Source organism: Microtus pennsylvanicus, chromosome 5 (genome assembly GCF_037038515.1).
Source record: "Microtus pennsylvanicus isolate mMicPen1 chromosome 5, mMicPen1.hap1, whole genome shotgun sequence".
Lineage (NCBI taxonomy): Eukaryota > Metazoa > Chordata > Mammalia > Rodentia > Cricetidae > Microtus > Microtus pennsylvanicus.
The window spans coordinates 118987630-119011000 of NC_134583.1; the positions used below are offsets into that span (position 1 = coordinate 118987630).

General features: G+C 43.1%; 1 protein-coding gene across 50 annotated transcripts in view; it reads right to left on the bottom strand.

Moving 5' to 3' along the window:
- Positions 1–23371, bottom strand: part of Sorbs1 (sorbin and SH3 domain containing 1) — a 221768-nt gene that overhangs the window by 117834 nt on the left and 80563 nt on the right. The window contains exon 1 of one of the 50 annotated variants that reach the window (XM_075974003.1): positions 21759–21783. The exons of the other annotated variants lie outside the window; for them this stretch is intronic. The gene's annotated coding sequence lies outside the window, so the exon portion shown is untranslated. Of the gene's footprint in view, positions 1–21758; positions 21784–23371 lie in introns of those variants that run through there. 50 annotated transcript variants of the gene reach the window in all.

Here is a 23371-nt window from a genome sequence, read left to right on the forward strand (position 1 = left end):
AGAGGCAGAGACAGATCTCAAGGCCAGCCTGGTCTACAGAACGAGTTCCAGGACTGGCTCCAAAGCTACACAGAAAAACAAAAGCAAGCAAACAAACAAAAAGCCTCAGATCCATCCCAGCCCACAACTGCCATGTCCTGACTTGAGCAAGAAAGAGCTCCTGTATCTGATCCCAACAAGAGTCCCTCTAGGCCCATAAGTTAGTTAGGCACCACAGAAAAGAAAAAAATTTATCAGCAAAGTCTACTGGTGTAAGACGGTGTTCCTTGAGCACCTCCTATGCACGAGGACAATGTCTGGCCCTACTGTTGTCTCTAAGACTATCACAGATGTAGGATGAGAGGTGTGCCCAGAAGATGTATCAAAGCCAGACAGTTCTAGTGACAATCTGGACAAAGTGCAACTAGGAAGAATGAAAGAATGGATAAATATAAAAAATTTCGATTAATCAACTGCATAATTTCTAAACTTATCCCAAAGGTCCCATTGTAGAAAACAATGATCTTAACATGCCACAGGACCCAGAAGAGCACAGTCGAGTGACTCCTCCAGTTCTGCCTCCTTGCATGTGTTTCCGACACCCTAACTATGTGCAGCACACTTTGACAAGGTGGTCCATTCCCAAGCTTTCAGGGCCCCTGCCTAGGGTTCGGATAGCACTACCCACAGCGGGATAGGCCTTCCTACACCTATCAGAAATCAAGAAAATGCTCATAAGCCAATCTGAGGGGCCCTCTGCCCAGTTGACTCTAGTTTGTGTCAAGTTGACAAAATAAACCAAAAACAAGCAAACAAAACCACCATTAAAACTGTTCACTTGAAATGTGTGAAACTAAAGTACTCTGGATTTTTACATTTTTGAGTGTTTGCAAATAGGATAAATGAGGGATCTAAGGGCTACACGGAATTCACTGGTGTTGCGTTGCACCTAATGCCTAAGCCAACTGTAGATATTTTCAGCATGTTTACATTTAACTGCAACCCATCACATGAGGTCTTTGGTCATGTTAGCAGTCAAGGAGTTTTAGGTTCTAGAGCATTTCAGCTAGGGCTTCAAGATCACGGGTGTTCAACCTGAAAGACAATTTTCTTCATCAAAATTCATTTTCTTAGCTCATACTTGATATCTGATATATAACTGTGTAACCTTTAGAACTTTCAAGAGAAAATATTCTAGCAGATACACTGAAAAGTGTTGCTTATAATCTTGTCTCAATACCTTCTTCCAGTGGATTAATAGCAGCGATCTCAAGTTCAGAATTCTAATATAAATCAGATCAACTGCCTTTGCTTGTGAGGCCAGGCTCCTCCAGTGTAGTCCTTATGAGGACTCAGGGGCCACAGAATGACTTGAAGGTTCTGCCAGACTTCCTAAAGAAGCAACTGCACCAAATATTTCATTTTAAGAGAGTTCCAGGAATTGCCAGGTGACAACACACACAGTCCCTCCCTTAGACCCCAACCTTGCCCTCTGCCAATTCCCTGCTCCTCTGCTTGGAGCATTCCAGAGCCCTGAGCAACTTCGAAACCTCTTTGTATGTGCCACTCGGGGCATACAGGGATTCTTAGCCATGCATTGTTAACCAAGACAAGCCCTAAAAGTGAAAACTGGCTCATTTGTGTTTCCCAAATATGGTCACGTCTACAGAACCAAACAAAGCTGCCTGACTGTGGCATCCAGTGAATTTGGAGCTCTTCCCTTAGACAATCTAGAGAATTCAAAACAGGGCAGATTCCCAAACTCATTAGATAAAAGCAAAGTGTCATTACAAAGATTTATAAATACAGAACCTTGAAAGAAGGGCGAGCCCGGGACAGAGCCACCCCACTCTTTCTGAAGGGGTCACTGTACAGTGTGAACCCACTGAGAAATCACCATGGAAGCATCGTCTGTTCCCTGGAGGGTCAGGGCTGGGCCACACGCAGGTAAATGAGACTAAACAGTAAGTACTGTGTGAGGCAGAAAAACAAGCCTAGGAAAGTCTTTGAACAGGGGCCACTGCAGTTCATGAATGGCAGCAGGGTGGGTCCCCACGCAGCAGAGCTGTCTGCTCTCACAGACAGTCCCACACAGCTCCAGCTCCCAAGCTAGGAAATCCCTGAGGCAACTTGTTCGCCACAGCCTACGTTACACAGACCTTTACAGTGTAGGCAACACCATGCTCAGGAATGAGAGAACACAGACTCCATTCACTAAAAAAGACTTTGTGTCTTTTGCAAATACATAATAACCTAAATGCCTCAATTCATAAGACTGGCTTATTCAAAAATTGCTTGTTTTCCTTAAATTTTCAAATTTCACTGCAAGTATACAGACTTACCCCAAAGTCAATACGAAATACTGAAAACATTATCTTTTCTGTGAAGACCTCCCTTCTAAATGTTTAATAACTGAAGTGGAACTTATACACACAGGCCCAAAATCAATAGCCCCCGAATTCGCACTATGAAGTCAAGGATCGTTAGTGTGTAACTGTTTTAACCATGAAGCTGCCCCACTCCTACTGCGCACACAGGATAATATTACCTCCTTTTCTCTAATCCCTCCTCCCTTTTTTTAAAAAAAAAATCAGATATCAAATCTGTATCCAAGCATCTGATAATATAATGTCAATTCCTGAGGTAGATTTTCTTTAAGAATAAAACCTCCAAAAGACTCAAGATAGTACAAAGCTGAAAACAAATAACCAACCAAAGTATTTATTTTAAATTTATGTCATCTATGAAACAAGATTGTCTGAAATAGTAGGGCATATAACATCATTAGTTCTTTAATATGCATAATTAATACACATGTGTTTATGTACAACAAAAGCAACATCTAGGTTCCGGGCAGCGTGACTCTGGCTTATTTGGTATCTGGGACCCATTCTGACTTGAGCTTCAGGCAGTGCTTGGCAGCTGCTGGAAGCTGGCCAGAGCCAGAAGAAACAGATTTGGACCAAACTTAGCCAGGGCTGTTTAAATTAGGAAAGCGTTTAATTTGTCTGCTTCATTTTACTGATTTATAAAGAGATTAATAATACCTAATTTAATAAATTGTTCTCAAGGTTAAATTCAAAAATGTGTATTTGCGTGCTAACTGTGGGGTAATAGGAGAAGTGTTCTAACAGAGAAGGCACTAGGCTGGCCCTTCCAATCCTCTGTTACTGTCTGGACAACAGCTGAGGTGGATGTTAGTACTACTATCCACACCCAAAACCAGGCTTTACCAATTACAGGAGCTTCCCAGCTCTTACCCTCCCAAACTGGGCAATGAAAGAGCCCCATGTAACTGTCCTCTCGAAAGAACAGGTCTCAGGAAACCAAACCAATGGCCGGGTGGTGGTGGTGCACGCCTTTAATCCCAGCACTCGGGAGGCAGAGACAGGCAGATCTCTGTGAGTTCGAGCTAGCCTGGTCTACAAGAGCTAGTTTCAGGACAGGCACCAAAGCTACAGAGAAACCCTGTCTCGAAAAACTCAATCAATCAATCAATCAATCAATCAATCACCCCACAGGCACCAAAGCTACAAAGAAATCCTGTCTCAAAAAAAAAAACCAATAAATAAAATAAATAAATAAATAAATGAGATGCCCACCCCCGTAAAAAAGAAGGAAAGAAACCAAGCTATCACTATGGATAGATACATGGTACGTGCATGTGAAGTGCTGCATGCTCACTACTGGACAAACGACGAACTGTTTCCCCAAAGCTGGTTGGGAACCGCCCACTTTACATGTCATTTCTGATCTGAAAACACCTCCTTACAATGGAAAAAAACTGAGTCTCAGTAACAACTGCAATACCTGTTGAAGAGTCAAACTGTTGGGGATAGAAAGATGGCTCAGCTGTTAAGAGCACTTGCAGAGGAACTGGGTGCAATCCCCAACACCCACATGGTGGCTCACAAGCATCCACAGCTGCAGTTCTAGGGGATCCAAAGCCCTCCTCTAACTTCTGTGGGCACCGAGCATGCACATGATACATATAGCTTCACACAAGGAAAATATTTATGTGCATAACAATTTAAAAATATAAAATAAGTAAATGTAAAGTTGTAAAACAGTATCTACCTAAAGCAAGGTGTCCCTCCTACACAAAGACTGCTCAGAGCATATACAGATGGCTTTCGCCAGGGGTTTTTTATCTAGCTGCGGCAGCGAACAGTCACTTTTGTCAACTAAGATTACACATAGGGCCTGGCCTCAGAGAGGAGATATTCTACATGTAAAGAAAGAAAAGACTACTAGCCTAGATATAACTCAGAGGCTTCCATTCCCAGTACCCTCTTCCCCTGCACACAAGCGCGCGCGCACACACACACACACACACACACACACACGCACACGCACGCGCGCGCACACACACAAAAGCTCAGTCACAACTTGCTCTCTTCTTCCTCCCTTATAAGGTAACATGCTCTGCCTTTTCCTAATATGATTCTCTCTGTGAATTAACTTACATAACAAGTGAGGTGCCTGCTTCCCCTCACAGATGTTACTGGCAAGTGTTGCCTGATTTGCAGGTAAACTTGTCTCCTACACCTTCTGGTCCTAACAAGCTGTTCTCGTGGTACCTGAGCCAGAGTTCCCACAGAGGCTTCTAATACAGCTCACAGAGCAGAACACAAGGAAGCAGTACAGAATAGTACACAGAAATTATGTCAGGGAGACATCACAAAATGGCCTTGAACACATTCTATCAGGCCACCAAGTTCAAGATGAGTTCCATGAAAGGTTTCTAATCCAAGATTCAGTGTTGCTGAGAAGCATGCAGAATGCACACCAGCAGTGGGGACTGAGGGGACAGAGGGTATGAGGCAGTCACAGGCAGTCACATCGACGCCTGGTGCTTTTTATGAGGTGCATATGAAAATTCCCAAGGGCACAAGCATCCTCTGCCCGGGAGGGAAGCTCCCTGCAATTTGGTTTTGAAAAGCTGCGTAGAAGCCTTGATTACAGCAACCACAAGTGACAATTTCTACATTTGTCTTCTTTTGCTTATTTGTAGCAAAAGCTGCCATTCAGAAAGAATTTCATCATCTGGACATGCTCCCTAAATCTCATTCTGCTATTGCTGCCCTAGGAAGGCTTCCGCCCCCCCCACCCCCGCCACACAATTGCTTTGATGACTGACAAGAAAATCACCAAGAAATAAAAGGTGTTGACAATCCTGTAGAACTCAAAGACGCTAAGTAGAAAAACTGAAAACAGAGCAAACTCACCAAAACAGAACACAAGGCTAACCGAGTTAGAGATGTTCGCAGGATCAATTTTAAGCTAATAAAATGTTCAAGAGAATGGTTCTCAACCCCAAATTACCAAGTCTCCACAACTCACACCATAAGTGAGCATAAGAAATTGGACAAAGCTGGGTGTGGTGGCATGCATCTGTAATCCCAGTATTGGGGGGAGTGGGTAGAAGTAGGAAAATCAGAAGCACAGGGGCATTCCTAGCTGCATACCAAGTAGCAGGCCTGCCTGGGCCACATGTGACCCTATCAGTATACCAACATGAGGACTTGAGCTCAGATCCCCAGCACTCACATAAAAGTCAGGTGTGCAGGCACATGCCTGTAACCTCGAGTCTATGGGGCAGACACGAGGAACCCTAAGGTTTGCCATCTAAAGTATGCAAATAATGAATGATATTTTCTCAAATAATAAGGTAGGCGAGAGATCCTTTCTCAAAAATAAGGCAGAACTGGCCAGAGAAGCCTCAGTGACTAAGAGCACTTGCTGCTCTTCCAGAGGATGAGTTCAGTTCCCAACACCATGTCAGGCAACCTCACAACCCTCTGTAACTCCAGCTCCAGAACATTGCACACCTCTGATCTCCAAGGGCATGTGTGCTCATGTGCACATACCCACAAGCAGAGAAACGCATCTACATATAATTTAAAAATAGTAAAAAAAATCATAAAGAAATAATGTGGAGAGAGAATGAAGATACTAGCCTCTATCTAGCTCACACACGCGCGCGTGCGCACACACACACACATACACACACACACACGCAAGCACATACACACAGAGAGAAACTACACACTCAAAAGACACTGCAGGAGAAGAGCCCTCCCTTCCACCATTAGCTTTAGAAGAGAGCAGAGGCAGGAGTGCGAGATCTTCACGGAGAGAACAGTAAACTCCACATCAGCTGTACCCAGCAGAGAAGATGCTTCACATTGGCTCTGCTACCACTGTAAACTCTGTCCCCACAAGCCAAACGAGTAAAACAGCAAGCATTAAGGCCCGGGTGGCAAGGACTTGGGTCCACTTATCTGTGCAACACACTGCTAGGCACACAGGAAGCACTTCATAAATGACTGCATGTTAACATGATTGGTTTGTTTTCTTCTTGTCTCCCTCGACCTCCAAAAGCAGAAGAGAGCTGGAGATGAGTGGAAATTCTGGTTAATGAAATGCTTCTTTAGTCACTGTTTAACCGTAAAGCAACCCACTGGGTCCAGCATGAAGAGGAAAAGTCACTGCCAGGAACGAAGGCTTTTTTGCCTTAGGCAGAGAATATTTAACTCAGGCGTTGTGGTAACTCCAGCCAGAAGCCACATTTGTACAGGAGTTTGCAGGTTAAAGACAGCAAAGTCCTTGGCCTTCTGTGCCAAAGGTTAATCACTGATTTCAATGGGGGCTGGGAGAAACATCCAGCCAACGTTATCTGTCTTTTAGGTAGAACTCTGAGCATCTTAGAATTTTAGGTTCCCAAAAGTTGTCCTCTGATCTCCATATGTACAACAAAATGTGAGTACCTCTTCCAGTTAACATACAATTAATTAATCAATCAATCAATCAACTGATTTCTTTTAACAAAGAATTTTGAGATTTAGGAATGCAATGAGCTATTACGTTCTGAGCCATGTGCTGAGATTTTTTTTAAAAAATGCACCGTTAGGGTCTGGGAAGATGGTTCAGTGTGTAAAGTGTTTGCCACTCAAACCTAGGTGAATTTGGATGCCTAGAACCCATATAACACCAGATAGGATAGTGCACGTCTGTAATACCAGCACTCCTACAGGAAGACAGAGACAGGAGAACACAGAAGTGAACAAGGAAGGTCCTTAACTCAAAAGGGGTGGGAGCTGTTCTCTCATCTTCACATGTGCCATGACACATGTGTTTTCCATACATATACATACTACACATACACATTATCATACATACACCACTCCCTGAAAGAAAACAAAACATCCAAATACACACTCCCCTGAACTCCCTGACAAGCACTTACCATAGAGCAAGGGGCAGCCAAGTCAACAACATAGACTAGAGGTGATGCTATGCCTGGGGCCAGGCTGTACTTTCTAGACAATGAACCTGAAGACGGGCGCCTGTGTCTGATTGTATCACTGGCTGTTCTGAAATCACAAGAGCACTAAAGTCGTTTCTGAATTGTTTCCTAAGTTTCACTGTGGCATTTCTTCTTCCCTAATAAAACTAAACAAACCCAAAATAAATAAAATAAAATAAAAACCACCAACATATATCTGAACATAAAATCTGATACATAAGTACTAAAGGAATAAATTACCTTTTCCTGTTTGTAAAAAGTAAACATTAACCAAGACGAATCCGTAACCATTGTTGCTTCTGATTTTCAAATCATTCAAATCACATTTTGCTGCCTATAATCCCAGTTCTACAGAACTGGAGGCAGAAAAATTGGGCGGGGGGGGGGGGGGGGGTCAACATCTTCCTCAGCTACACTGAAGCCAGCCTGGGCTACATGAAATCCTGGATAAAAAATTAGATAAAATAAAAATCCCACTATATGTCACTGTTAAATTTATAGAATTTATAGTATATCTTGTTTATCTGGAACAAACCATAGAAAAATGTTAACAGTGTTTTTGTAAAGTCTTAGCGATGTGGGAAAGGGTAAAGGTCCTATATGAGAGCCCTCATTCCCTCTGTAAGCAGGCAGTGAAATTCCTTCAGAAGAATGTCACTTGACATCTCTGGGGCTGGTTCTCTCCTGCTCACAGGGAGCCGCAGGGTGTATGGGCTTTGGTGACTATATGACATTGCTTAAGGAAACCCAGTTCCAGAAGCCTGCAATTGTGGACCTTCTTCTGTTCAATCAAAACAGTGCAAAACCAAGTTCTTCTATAAATATGTAATAAATATTTATACAAATTCTACAAATATGTAATAAATATAAATATTTAGGGGGAACCTAAAACGTGCCTAAAGCCCTCGCTAAACGCAGAAATGAAAACCATCTGAACTCTCAAAGTGGCACTGAAGCCCTTGAAGCTCTCTCCCATCTGCTAAAAGCACAGCTCTGCCGTCCAACCAGCAAACTGGAAAGTGGAGAATCAGAACAATGGGGCCCCGGGTAACTGGAAATCCAGAAGGACAATGCAGGTTCACCAACAGGCTTGCTCAACTGTCCCCAGTGGACAAGGAACTAAAAAATTCCAGGGACTGAAAAGGTGCATGTGTGTGATTTGAAATACATTCCTTCTTCACTGCTGGTTATCCTCAAACTAAAGAAGAACAGAGCAGGAAGGCTGAGGATTGTGCCCTAGACCCCGATCACAAGGGAGACGTCTGGGAAGGCCCTTTCCTGGAGCCACCCAGACACAGGCATTTACTTACTTTACAGGAAACACCGTCAGTCCTTCCAGCGAGGGAAACCCTTCCTTGGCCACTCAACTCAGCAAGCTCATTAAATCGAAGCCAGCTGCTGGGGAAGGCAAAGGGCACCCCAGCTGGGGCTCTGGAAATTCCTAGCTAAGAAAATAAATAGAGTGCCTGGATCATGGGAACCCAGATCTCGGGGCGGGAAGGCAACTGGCCGAAAGATAAGGATGTCATCCTGGAGTGCGGCCCTTCCATCTAAGGAGCGGAGAAGCAGAAATGTCATCTGGCAAGACACAGGGGATGTACTGGGGGTTCTGACTGCTCCCCTCCCCCCACTGCCATTAGAGAGGATTAAATAAAGAGGAAGACAGGACGGTCGGAGAGGGGCAACAACAAACGAAACAACGAATAAGAAGTGGATCAATGTTTACTCTGGCTCCGATAATCCTTATGGAGGCCGTGCTGAAGACCCATTATTAAATTATTAAAGTTGGAGATTATTACTGACGTGTATTTACTGCTTTTTACTGATATGTATTTACATACTGATGCGTTACATAAAGATAATTTATCTCAACTGTACCATATATTTTGGGTACACTTAGAGAGATTTAAATACATATCAAATTATTCACGAACTGATGTTCTAAATTTAACCTACGCCTTATTTTATTTATTCTCTGCTAGTAAAATCTACGCAAGTGACACTATCAAGTTATAGGGCCGGGGGTGTAGTTTAACAGTAGAGTGCTTGCCTAGCATGCACAAGGTCCTGGCTCCATCCCAAAACAAACCAACAAACACCTCCCATTCAAGCTGGGCATGGTGGGTCACATATAACGGGACAAGAGACAGGAAGACAAGCCAGTCTGAGCTACATAATGAGATCCTGGCTTTAATGGAGAAGTTTCACTCACACACAGATATGTCATGTGAAACCCTTTTTTATTTTTTTGGTTTTTTTGAGTCAAAGATAATCAGAGTGACTGTTTTTCTTCATATATACATCCTGATGATTTTGTTTCTTAAAGATAAATTATATAACTATAACATCTTAGTCAGGCACAGTGACATAGGCCTTTAATCCCAGCACTCAGGAGGCAAAGACAGGCTGAACTCTGTGAGTGTCAGGCCAGCCTGGTCTATAGAGTGAATTCCAGGACAGCCAGAGCTATGTAGAAAGACCCTTTCTCAAAAAAACCAATTAAAAAATAAAAAAACAAATAAGTAGCAAAAAAAAATCCAGTAATATCTTAACACAAAATATGACCAGACTCAAACTTTCCTCTTTGGTTTGGATTTCAGTACAGAAGTCATGCCAAAGGGATGCTTTACGTTAAGTATAGGGTTGGAAGACACTCATAAAGTCATCCCTCCCCCCAGAAATGGACAGCGGCTTAACTTTATGCGATATAAATTATATCGTATTGTTACTGAGTTCAGCAGTGGTAATGAGCTTTGCCAAAACACAGGTCTTCATCCCCCCTCTCTAAAGTTAGCAGTCCCCTGCTTTATAAATTCACAGGTAGCTTAATAGTAAATGATTTCTCAAATACAAGGTTTCTAATAGACAGTAAAATGTATTTTAAATTGCTACTTGAAAAATTACAGAAGTCAGAAAAACCGCAGTGATTTTTAAAAGTACTCTAATTGTGTCCTTCCACTAAATGTTTAACTTGTTCTTTTAAAAAATCAACTTAATTGCTCAAATTGAGGACACAGTATACATACAATGACTTGAAATTTCAAATCTCATTCATATATTAGTAAAATTATGGGCTCAAAATCAGTCAGTTTTGCTCTCAATTTTTCGGCATAAATTTGAACTCTGTAGATTTAAGAAACATTTCCAACTAGAAAACAACTCAATCTGAATTTTTTTGCTGATGTGTCTGTCGAGAAAATGCTCACACTGCAGGCTTGGGAAGCTGCTCTGAAACACTTGTAGGGTCTGCTCCCAGACAGCCGGCTGCAGAACCCTGCAATCTCCATTCCTGGAAGACACACTTTATAGGCTGCAGTTTGAGAAACACTGATCAATATAACCAAGTATGTATACAACACACATTCAATGTCCATGCCCAAACCTGAGCCATCACACAGAGCTGGGGATGTCTAGGAATTGGTCCCACTGATTTAAATAGTATTTATAAACTGCACTGACTGACTGTGTCAGGCTTTCATTTAAGCAAGGAAACAGTTTTTCCCTTCTTCTCCTGCAAAATGTTTACACCGAATAAAACAGTGTGTGAGTTCAGCTCCACTCCCAGGGCCTGCCAGTCACGACTGCCATCCCATCTGCATGCATCCTGGCACTGGCTGCAAATGAGAAATTAGTAAAAGCACACGCATGTTTTATCTCTACATGTCTCAGCTAGATGTTTGGGAAAGCAAAGAATTCAAATGGGACCTTATCGTGAGGCCATTTCATATCATAATCCATAACGACCAAAACCGTTAAAATGTTGATACAACATAAAAAGCAGTGTTTTTTTAGTTGGGCAGTGGTGGTGCAAGTCTTTAATCCCAGCACTCGGGAGGCAGAGAGAAACAGATCTCTATGATGCCAGCCTGATAGAGAGTGAGTTCCAGGACACAGAGAAATCCTGTGTCAAAAAACCAAAATATAAAAGGGCAAATGTTTTGCTTATTTCTAACTCTCCGTTTACATCCTGCCATATAATCCTGTAATAGTGTGAGGGCTAAATTCATAAAGCAGCAAATTCTCTCCTCAATCAACTCCTTCAGACATTCATCAATGCATTTTGATCACATTCACCCCGTCTCCCCAAACTCCTCACAGATCCACCCTACTTTCCTACTAGCCCAACTTTGTATTCTCATTTTTTTTAAACCACTGATTCCAATTTGTGCTGCCCAGATACTCTCAAATGCGTGGCCATCCACTGGAGCATGTAAACCCACTCACATTCTCAAAACCTACTCTTCCTTCCCCATCAGCCACCAAGGACCAACAACTAGGAGTAGGATTTCGTGCCAACCTTCCTTGTTCATTGCATCAACTCTTAAAATTCCCAACTTCTCCAATTTCCACTAAACACGGTCCCATTACTCAAAAACAATAGTTTCTTTAGACAAAGACAGTTAAAACATAAAACCATCTCATGTGATTTTTGCTATAATTTGTTATATTATCTGGTTATGATAATAATGTATGTATAGTATTTTCTCCCTTGCTATGAAAGCCTGCCTTGAACTCCAAAGCTGAAACTTACACTGTATTTTGGGTCCTTCCACATCCCGCTTGTTTTTAAATTCATGTTTTAATGGTGACCTGGAGAATGTTCTAAACAAACGACTCAACACATTTCCACAGTTCCTACAAATCTCGGAGTGGCACCACACCCTGCACTCCGGGGATCACTCGCTGTCCTTGACAGGCCTGCCATCTAAGGCTCAGAGGTCGCTTAATGGCAAGCTGATGCTTTTTATTTTTAAAGCCATGTGATACCCTCAGAGAGTGACAGTAAACAGAAGCTTCCAATGTGGCCTGAGTAGCTCTGAGTGGCCCCTGTCATCCTGGAAAGGAAATGAGAACCAGTGGAGACCTCTTCCAACTGGTCGCCTCTGAGAACCTATGCAGCACAGATTCTAACACTGGAAATCTGGGGGCTCTAAGTGAAGGCTTCAGCTGAAAGCAAAAATTTAAAAACAAATAAATAAACAGGCCATATGTGGCAGTACATACCTTTAATCCCAGAACTCAGGATCTCTGAGTTTTAGGCCAACCTGGTCTACAAAGTGAGTTCTAGGACAGTCAGGACTACACAGAATAACCTTGTTTCAAATAAATAAATAAAAAATAAAATAAAGAAAGAATGTGGGGGTAAAAAAAAATCAAGGTTTGGGGAAAACAGAAAGTGTTTTAAAATTCTGTTCAGTTATACCACGGGCATCACCTTCCAACCCCAAGAACCCTGTGAATCCAGCAGCTTCCTCCTTTGACTTGACTCTGTCAACTCCTGTGGCAGAGATGTTCCCAGTTCCAGGAAGCACAGGGCTCTTTTAGCTCTGGCAGCGGTGCGAGTGGGGCTGGCAGTGGGGTGTGGCCATCTTGGGCCAAAGTCTTAAGAGAGGCAGTTTTCTTGAGGTACTAGCAGGACATCAGGGTTAATCAAGATGGAGGACCCCTAAGTAGATGGGCCCAGAACAGTGCCATAAGAAACGTCCCCTTTTTAGGAGACATGGCCTTTAATAATATGGCTCTTTCCTTTAAAAAGACAAGGCTGCTGCTTGTCATACTGTCTTCTTCCCTTAGAGGCACACACAGAGATTCAGAATATAGGCAGAATAGAGGTGTACGCCTTTAATCCCAATACCCAGGAGACAAAGGGAGAGCGAGTCCCAGGACAGCCAGGGTTACACAGAGAAATCTTGTCTCACCAAAAAAGAAAAGAAAAGAAGGAGAACATAGGCTATAGGCTATGCTGGTTGTCATGACATCATGACGTGTCTTTAAAACCCCAGAACTTGGGAGGAAGAAGCAGGCAGAGGGATCTCTGTGAGTTTGAAGCCAGCTTGATCTACACAGTGAACTCCAGGCCAGGCTACATAGTGAGACCCTGTCTCAACACTCACTCACCTACCCACCCCCCAAAAAAGAATAGAGGCTATGGCTTTATCAGGTAGTGAGGTAGAAACTGAAAGTAAAGAGAATCGATGTTATAAAGGATTTATTAATAGGTTTGCTTAGGAGACATTAAACCACACAAAGTAGAACTTAGCTGCCTCCAAAACACTGCAAAGATTAGTGTGCTAACCAGGCCTGATAGAGATAAGCAAAGCTTGAATGTAAATGCTTGTTGATCAGGACTGGACATTAGACCCATCTCCAAAGAGCATGGCTCTTAACAGGCAACTCGGGGGACAGAACAGGGTTACAACCAATGCTAAGTCCTGACCTGCCAAACAGCACCTAGTTCTCTTTTTGAGAAAAGCATAATTCTGCCAGATGGGCAAGGCGACCCCAGGTAACAACTACTCAAACAGAACAGCACTGTTGTACTTAAGAAATAACCCTGGCAATATCTATGCTGTGTAAACATCCCATCTGCCCAAGTGGCCAGGTTTGCAGTCTCAGGTCTCTGTTCAAATTGTTCAAACTGGAACCTGGAAGAGACTTAAGGGTGATAGTGTATGTAAAATGCATGAGCCTAAGGTACATATAAGTTGGTGAAATCTATTCAAGATGGCTCCTCTTTGAGCATTAGCGCGAGCTGGACAAGCACACTGAAGACCTTTTGGGAAGGCATATTACTTTTATAGCAAGATAGCATTTGTCGCACACTTTTGACCTGAGTTCGATTCCCGGATCTTACTGTAAAAGCCCATCAGTAACAGCTGTCCTCGTTAGAACACATTAGAAATGGCTCCTCTGGGCATTTTCACTACGTTAGTGAAAAAGCAGTCTGAGTAAGAAAGGGGAAACTGCCCACAAGGTCATTAAATGTGGGACCCAACCAGGACTGAAGCAAAGCTTCTCTTCACCTCTCTCAAGCTCTCACCATTGAGGACACGGTCAGACGCAGAGAAAGAGCTTTTCCAAAAGCTCTACCTCTGTGTTTACAGAACAGGTGATAGGGAAAATGCTTTGCTTAAAAAGAACCGAAATTCTTTATTCACTGCAAATATTCTTTCTAAATTTAACACGGATCCTTGGGTGTAGTAAAGAATAATAAAATATGAAGTTGATTTGATTTTACACAAAAAGGAAGTGATACCAGAAAATACTCTGTGTAAATTTCTTCTACATACAAACACCTGCTATCCACAAAGAACTAACAGAATATTCTGGATAAGAAAAAGACCCTCTGGTTAACTGGGAAACCCAACTTTTATAGTGAGGTATGATAGCATCAACTGTGGACATTAATGACCGCTTCCCATGCTACCTCATATAGCCCAGACGTGTTAGCACTATCTTGGGTTCAGTTTCCATCTTCTAGTATCAGTAATTAATTTTCCCCTAAATTCTAATTTTTCAGAACTTGGTATCTGAATGAATCAAGCCAATAAGCCTTACATATATAGATAGAGACAAGTCTGAACCAACTGACAAGCCACAAAAGGCAGCCCCAGTGACTTATCTGCAGAAGCCTATGGACACAAAATGGAATGTGTATACAGCCACACATGTGGCACACTAGATCTCCCCACTGTGCAGCCAATTCCCAGGAGCCACAGCATGACAACGTAAATTCAACCATCAATAGATTAGCCTTATCCATGAGAAATAACTGCAAGAAAGCACATACCACAGATTTCTCTTTTAAAAACAAACAAATGCCTTTAATCCCAGCACTCGGGAGGCAGAAGCAGGCAGATCTCTGGGAGTTCGAGGCCAGCCTGGTCTACAAGAGCTAGTTGCGGGACAGGTACCAAAGCTACAGAAAACCCTGTCTCGAAAAACCAAAAAACAAACAAACAAACCAATACAAAACAAACCGTCTTTCTAGGTGTAAGTTGAGGTCAGAAAACACTGAACTCAAACTCCTTCACATTCTATATTTAGTAGTTCAATCTTTTCACAGCCAGGAAGTGAAATGTTAAAATGTCACACTCTTCAGAGCGACACAGCTCATGATAAAGGAACTTAGGAGCTCCATTTTTCTTCTCCTCCTCCTTCTTTATAACAGCTTTTAGGCAGAGTCTCTCTAAGTAACTCTGGAACTCACTCTACAGATTAGGATGGCCATGAATTCAGAGACTCATCCACTTCTGCCTCCCCAGTGCTGGGATGAAAGACATGTACCACCATGCCAAGCCAAGACCTCAATTTTCAAAGAAAGCTGCACTCATGGTCTCTGGAAAATCGTCTGTTTTATAAGGATGCTTCTCGATGTGTTCCACAGTGGAAAGGAAGAAAGGGGATGTGCTTTGTGGACAGTCCGGAGTTCAGGAGTGAAGCTGCAGTGCACAGTTCTAGCTGTACCCGAGCCTCCTGCAAGGGTGCTTCAAGACAAGAGTGGCTGAAGACGGCACGAGCAGAGAGAGCACTTACTGCAACCAGCCCCTTTCAATCACAGACCCTTTGGGATTCTTAATAAGGCATAGTAAGACTTTACTAAAATACTGACCAGATTTCTGAAATTCAGATCCATGATTTCAACCATTTTATATGATGTTTAGTGTATGTAAAGAAATGCCAAGAGCAGGAAAAATAATCTTCCCAAGGAAAGAGCACAATTGGTTACCCCATGCCAAGTGGTTAGCCCTGAAAACATGCATATATATTTAGAAATACATACATGCAAGTATGTAACAACAGCTTATGAAAAAAGAGGCCGGCCGGGCGGTGGTAGCGCACTCCTGTAATCCCAGCACTTGGGAGGCAGAGGCAGGTGGATCTCTGTGAGTTCGCGGCCAGCCTGGTCTACCAAGGGAGTTCCAGGACAGGCTCCAAAGCTACAGAGAAACCCTGTCTCGAAAAACCAAAAAAAAAAAAAAAAAAAGAAAGAAAAAAGAGGCCGTAAATCTGAAAGAGAGCAAGGAGTATAGAGAGAGAGGAGAAGGAAGGGGGAAACATTATAATTTGTTATAATAAACTGCAGTAGCTTCTGATGTTACTCAACTCCCACTAGAGGGCTGAAGCTTTGCTGCCTAAACAGTTAACTCATTTAGTGATGTTCATGCCTTAGAAATAGGTAAGGTGAGTTCTTGTCCGTTTGAGAAGCTAGGAAAGACTGCACTCCACAGCTAATTAGATTTGGCTCTTTGGAAACACTACCAGCTTGTTCTTTTTGTTCTTGGCTTTTAATTTGAGAGATTATTTTTATTTTAATTGTTTTATTGTTACATTTTATGTCTATGAGTTTCTTGGGTGCATGTATGTCTATGCATCACGTACATGCCTGGTGCCCAGAGAAACCACAAGTGGGTGTTGGATTCCCCGAAAATGGAGTTACACATGATTGAGAATTGCCATGTGGGTGCTAGTTATAGAACCTAGGTCTTTTGCAGGAGCAGTTAGTGCTCTCAATGGCTGAGCCATCTCTCCAGCCCGTCCTTTAATTTTTTTAATATAATTTTGTTTCTTTCAATGAATTTAAAATAAACTTTCAAAAAGCCCTTTGTAACAATGACTATTTTGCTTTGTTCTGGTTTTTTTAAGAGATTTAAGATGAAAGAATTCCACTGACTAGAATTCTTGATTTCTAAAAATTCCTATTAGATGTATTCTGTGATTTATGAGATGTTGAGCAGGTTGGTGGGCATAGGGGCTGTTTGACATTTAAGACCATTTAAAAATATGCCTGTCTTTCGAAAGAGCTGAATGTGTGGCAAGTCCTGGCCTTGATGGCACCCGTGGAGAGCTGGAGTCTTCAGCACTTTGGGGCAAGGAACTGGCCCAGCTTCAAAGCAGCAAGGCTAGGCTGGCTCCCCATGCACCCTGTATTGGTACAGGGCAAAGACCTGTGGGACCTCAGCCCTGCCTGCCCTTCAAAGTTTCCTGCTGCCTGAGAAAACATGTGAAATATTTCCATGAAGGTCCCGCTGTGTAGAAGCAACAGGAAATAAAGGTTTACTCCAGAAATTCCCTGTGGATGGCGAGGTGGGGGTCCATCTGACAATCACAGTCTTCCAAACAACTTGTTATTTCTCCCAGATGTTTTCAAAGGCAGGTCTTGTGCACCGCATCTGAGGGTTATTTTATCTTCTTACATTTTAGTTTTGGTATGGATGGTATTTCACTGTGAGCAGTACTGTAATTGAGTGCTAAAGACCACCCCAAATCCAGACTGATGTGGGAACCCCACAGAAGAACTATTGAAATTGTCTTAGTGGTTAAGCGAAATGAAGTATTCATATACTCTGGAACTTCCTGGAGGAAGTTTTAAAAAAAAAAAGAAGAAGAAGAAAATAAAAACCTCTGTGGCCAAATGATGGCTAAGAGGCAAGGGTGCTTGCCGCAAGGCCTGATTGCTGCAGTTTGATCTCCAGAGAACACGTGGGAAGGAGAGAACCTGACTCCCCCAAGTTGCCCTCCAACCTCCACATAAAAGCACACACTCACACAATAAATAATTTAACATAAAAAGTAAGTTTTATTTTTAAAAAAATTTAATCTTTATTCAACTTCTAGCAAAAGCCTGCTTGGACCAAATAAACCAGTTCAAAAACACATCCCATAAACCCCCTTTACCAACGCTCTGCCCACCCTTTCTCCAGTTGGCTAAGGCACCAGATGAACAGTAAGCACGTTCATTCTCCTCCAGGTGCCATGCCCTCCCGGGATGGGCCCCAGGTCTTAACCATCCTCCCTCTCCTCCTCCTAGCCCCTCTGCAAGCTAAGCGTCTCACTCACACCCTTTAACTGTTTCTGTCTGCTCCAAAGAGTTCTAGGATGAGTGACAGCTGTCACAGCCCCAGCCCACCTGGCCATGCAACTGTATATTTATAACTCTCTCCCGCATGTAACCTGCATGCTTTCATTGCTCATGTACATACCTGTCTAAGGTACCACTGCTCTCATCTGCTGACGCCCCCTTGTCAGGCATCCAGCTCAGAACATGAGTGTCTGCAAAACTTCAGCACACAGGGGAAGACAGAGGAAGAAAGGATGTACCGGCCACATGCATCCCAGCTATGACTGCAGTTCAATAAGCCCATTTTGCGATGACAAAAGGTTGGGTACCTCAGGAGAGAGAGCCTGGGTCTACCTGCAGGCCCAGTCGGGCAGAGTGCAAGCCTGGCCCTCCTACTTCAGGTTTCCTTTCCTCATCTGCAAAGTGTGACATCATCACACCTATCCTGAGTGGTGTTATGATTGAGTGTAGCACAGAGAAAGCCTTGGGTACAGAGAGAAATCCTGCGTCACCATTACCGCTGCTGCCTTTCCCCCAACTCCTGCCTACACCCTTTAAAAATAGCTCCCTGATTAAAATCTCCTTAAATTACCTGACTTGAATATACCATATGTTTCCTGCCAGGCCTCAGATAAGCTCAGTTGTGACATTTTCCTTTCCTCGTTTTCCCCCACCTCATCCAAATGTACCATTTTCTTCCTTTAAAAAATATAATAATTTTGCTTCTTTTTGAAAAAATAAAACCATGGGGCTGGAGAGATGGCTTCATCATGGGGCTGGAGAGATGGCTTCATCATGAGGCTGGAGAGCACCAGTTACTCTTGTTGAGGACCAGGAGTTTGCGTCTCAGTATCCATATGATCACTTATGGCAGATCTGGCAGCCAGGTTCTCCCAGAATCCCTTAGTCTGTATCTGGCATACTCTACCCACTACCCTAAACTTCACCAGTCTAGGGACTGGGCTGCCCTTGCCTATATAATCCAGCTACTTTGCTTACCAGTCCTTTCGTCTATGCTTTACCTTCCTGGCCTCATGGTCTCCTGGTCCCCTGATACTCCCCCTTTCTCCTGCTCCACACTTCTCACATGGTCCAGCTCAGGGTCAGGTTCACTCTGGACTCTACCAGATATCCCCACATCTGGCTATGCTCTCCCTCATACCTACAATAAACCTTCTCCTTCACCACACCCAGGGGCAGTCTTGTCCTCCTTTCTTCTCTTTTCATTTATGTACCATCTCAACGTCAACTTCTCTATAAGTCACACGCATGCAAATTATAAATGCTAACATTGTATCTGACTTAATCTGCACTGGAAATCTCATTCTCAATGATTTATAAGGTCATAAAACCTCAAGGTTCAAAACTTTTTTTTTAAATTTTTCGAGACAGGGCTTCTCTGTATAACAGCCCTGGCTGTCCTGGAACTCACTTTGTAGACCAGGTTGGCCTCAAACTCACAGAGATCTGCCTGTTTTCGTAAAAGCATTCTTAAGTCATCCTTTGCTAAGCGAATATTTCCCAAAAATATGTCCTACAATGTCCTGCTCCCAGAGAAGTCTGAGGGAGCACAGCATAGAAACCATGGCAAGGTCACACCATCCCACCTAAGAAACCTTCAAAGACCATCAGTGACACATCTAGACATCTGAAAAGCCCCTTCCATCAAAATCCTGTCTAAGGTGGGCTCAGTGGCACACATCTACATCCTCCTTCCTAGAGAGGTAGAGGGCAGGAACAGCACTTGAGCCCAGGACTTCAAAACTAGTTTGGGCAACATAAGGGGGCCATTCTTCACTCTTAATCTTCGAAATTGTTTAAATTAACTAGAGGAGCACTCCATTTATTTTCCCCAGAATTCCACATGCATCCCTACACATAGAGCATCCATTAGCACCCTATACAACAAAGAACTGCAAGGAGAGAGAAGAAAAACAAACAAACAAAAAACCTTTTCTTAAGTTCAGTCAGACAGTAATGGGGGAGCTGGCTGTACCACCAGATTTCTGGGGCCCTGCACCTGTTCTTCCCTAAATAGAGGCTCTCAAACTTTGACCTACAATAAACCACCCAAGCTTGTTGCACAGCAGGCAGTGGAAAGCACAGCATACGTTCTAATGTAGTGACTACGGTGTGCACTTCTAGCTAGTGCATTGCTGCTGATGCAACATCCTCTGCAGCAGTGAGTCAGGATGGATAGCAACTGCCCTAAGAGAATTAGTGAGGTATAAATGTAAACCATGTGAAAATGACAAAGGCCTCAACAACTCACCGTTCGACTGAGAACATTATATCTAATTGCCAAATGAGTAGTCCTAGTCCACGTCAAAGCACTCCAACAGCTGGACAGTGGGGGTTTTAAGGTAAGTTAGATCTTAAAGGACAGAGAGACCCAGGCAAGAAAGAGAAGCCTCCAAGTAACAACAATATTTCTAGGATGCCCAAGACTTCAGAGTGGGAAGGGCCTGAACTGCTTGTCTTTGGAGAACTCCCTGGTTCTTACATTTGCATAAGGGTGTGACCACTATTTCAAAAATTCACAGCAAAGCACTTGTTACGTAGAGTAGCTGCTGTCCAAATAAATGATGCTGAGGCCCCGGCAAAGGCTCTTCTGCTCCTTTTCCATCTCTGCCTTCCGTTTCTCTACTCACCCCTTAGGCCTAAGACCCCATCTCTGAACCAAGCTTTGCTGGCCACAAGATCTCAAAGACAAACAATGTGTGCTTTTCAGGAGAAAAGCAGAGCAAGATCAGAGAGTCAGAGTGGCCTACACAAGTCCTAGGGCAGCTCTGATGAAACAGTTACTTCCCTGGTACCGCTCTCCTCCAGCAGCACAATACTGGCAAAGGGGTTTCCACAGATGCGGCATGGTCAAATTCCTCAGAGGCACAGCCAGAATTCCGTAGGTTACACAAGGCACCAGGCCCCACTCCACTGCCACAGTGCTGCTGCTAGCCGCTGCTGTCAAAGAACGAATGCTAACTTGAACGGAGTAGGAGATGCTACACCTCCCGCTCCTCACTCACTAACAGGCACTCATTAAACTTTGGTGGATTCACTAGTGGAGAGGCAACTGGTACCATGCAAGTGAAACTGTTGCAGCTATTGTCGCCACCCTCCCAGATTAAGGCAATGAGGCAGGAGGAGCACGGAGCTGAACACAACAGAAGAGGCTACGGTTGAGGAGGTTACTCCAGGACACTGAGGCAGGGATATGAAGAAGAGGAGATAGAAGGGAAGAACAGATGGCCCACGAGCACCTGCTCCGTGTCACACATTGTCGGGTCCTCTATCTGTTTTTTCTTGCCACTGTCATCCCATCTGTAAAGGGAAAACTAAACCCCTGAAGCTTAAGTGAGTCTCCTAGGTCAAATACCTAACAAACCTCAGCAAGGGGATTGGAGCTCCAGCCCATTGTGAATCCAAAAAGGGATGATCTTTGTTGTTCTAAGACAAAAGACTCTTGAATTCCCACTGCCAAAGACAACTAAATCAGAGTAAGAGCACTTTCTAGACATTTCTAAAGATTCGATAGATTTTTATAATCTAAAGCATGCTGAAATCATTCAATAAATGCTTACTCATATATGCACACATGACCTATACAGCTGCCTAAATATAAACGTCTGATTATTCTAAGGCTGTCATTTAGTCATTGTAGTAATAAGGAGCAGCGGCGGGGCTGCGTCCCCCAACACCCCAGCCGCCTGCCCGGCTAGCTTTACCCGAAATAATTACACGGACACTGTATTCTTTTAATCACTGCTTGGCTCTTAGCTCTAGCCCTTACTGGCTAATTCTGATATCCCAATCAACCCATCTCTAACAATCTGTGAGCACCGGTCTTACCGGGAAGATTCTAGCCTAAGTCCATTCTGGGTCGGAGCTTCATCACGTGCCTCTGCCTGGAGCAGGTATCATGGCGTCTCTCCTGCGTCTGCTCCAGAGAGGAGAGCTGCGGAGTCTGAGCTCACTTCCTCTTCCTCTCAGTGTTTTGTTCTGTTTACTCCTCCCACCTATCTTCTAACCAATGAAATGGGCCGAGGCAGTTCCTTTTAATTTAACCAATGACCTTCCTCCATCAAGTCATTAGTGGGGAAATCATTTATTAGAAATGCATTTGAGGAATGTGAACCCACGAGTATGATGACTTAAATTGAAACACCATATTCACCTTTTTCTTCTAGGATGTTAAAGAAAAGCAACAGGAAACGGGAAAGGGTGAACATGGGATCTGAGTGCATCTAAGACACATATAATCCACACACGCAATACTGTGTTACAGCTTCTAAAAGTCACTGAGGTCGTTTCAGAAACATACAGAGGTTAAGTCCATCTTAGGATACTTGTGTTCCTACATCTGTCAGTATGCCCAGCACTGGTCTATCAGCTTTATATAGACTAGTAGGATTTGGGTTTTTGTAATAGAATATCTTTCGTTTATTCTTTGACAATTTCATACATGTAAACAATGCATCTTCATCATATACATCCTAACTCCTCCCTCTTATTTCTTTCCAAGCCCCCCAAATGCATCCCCCTCCACGCTTCATGCCCTCTGCTCTTTTTCTTTGGGTGTTTCTTTAGTTGGTTTGGGTTTTTTGTTGTTGCTGCTACTGTTGTTGTTATTGTTATTGTTGCTTTTCGGGATTTTGTTTTGTTTTATCCACAAGTACAATTAATGTTGCCTACTTAAATGATTGGTGTTGTTGGCTTGATCTTAAGGAGGTAACCACAGATATTTATGAGCATGATGGGTAAGACACATCAAGAGAACACATTTCACAACACTGGCCCCAGCCTCAGTTTGGCTCACATTCTTTCTACCTCCTCTTTATCAATCTTCTCTGAGCTTTGGAGGGGCATAGACGTATCATTTAGGGCTGAGCACTCAATAGAGACTAGTGTTTTTAATCTTCACATCCTGACACTAAGATAAATATCCCTTTGTCAATGGGAAACTGAGGCACCAAAAGATTAACTGGCTAAAACAACATAGTGCAACAGTAATGGGAGAAAGTAATATTTCAACTCTTGCCTCCGGTTCTAGAGTTCTGCTTATAACACCAAAACAGAGCATTCTTTAGTGGATGGACACCAATAGTCACACTATGCCATGCATGGCTTCATAGGTAAAAAATTGAAATAATCAACAATTGCTTGTATAGTATCACACACCCCACATCTACTTTTTAAAAACAGCTAGTTTCCAAAGACTATGCAACTCAATTTGTCAAACAGAAGGATCTCCAAGATCATGGATCAAAAGCAAAAACCCATCAAGGTTAAAAATATAGTAGAGGGTATGAAGGCATTTGTGCAGGGAATCACACGAGTACTTCTGAACATGGAAGATACCTCCAGGAGAAAACGCAAGAAAGTGGTACCCCGGAGTGCCTCTGAGGAGAGCTGTCCAAATACAGAAAGGGCAGAAGATCTACTTTCTACTGCAGGTATTTTTT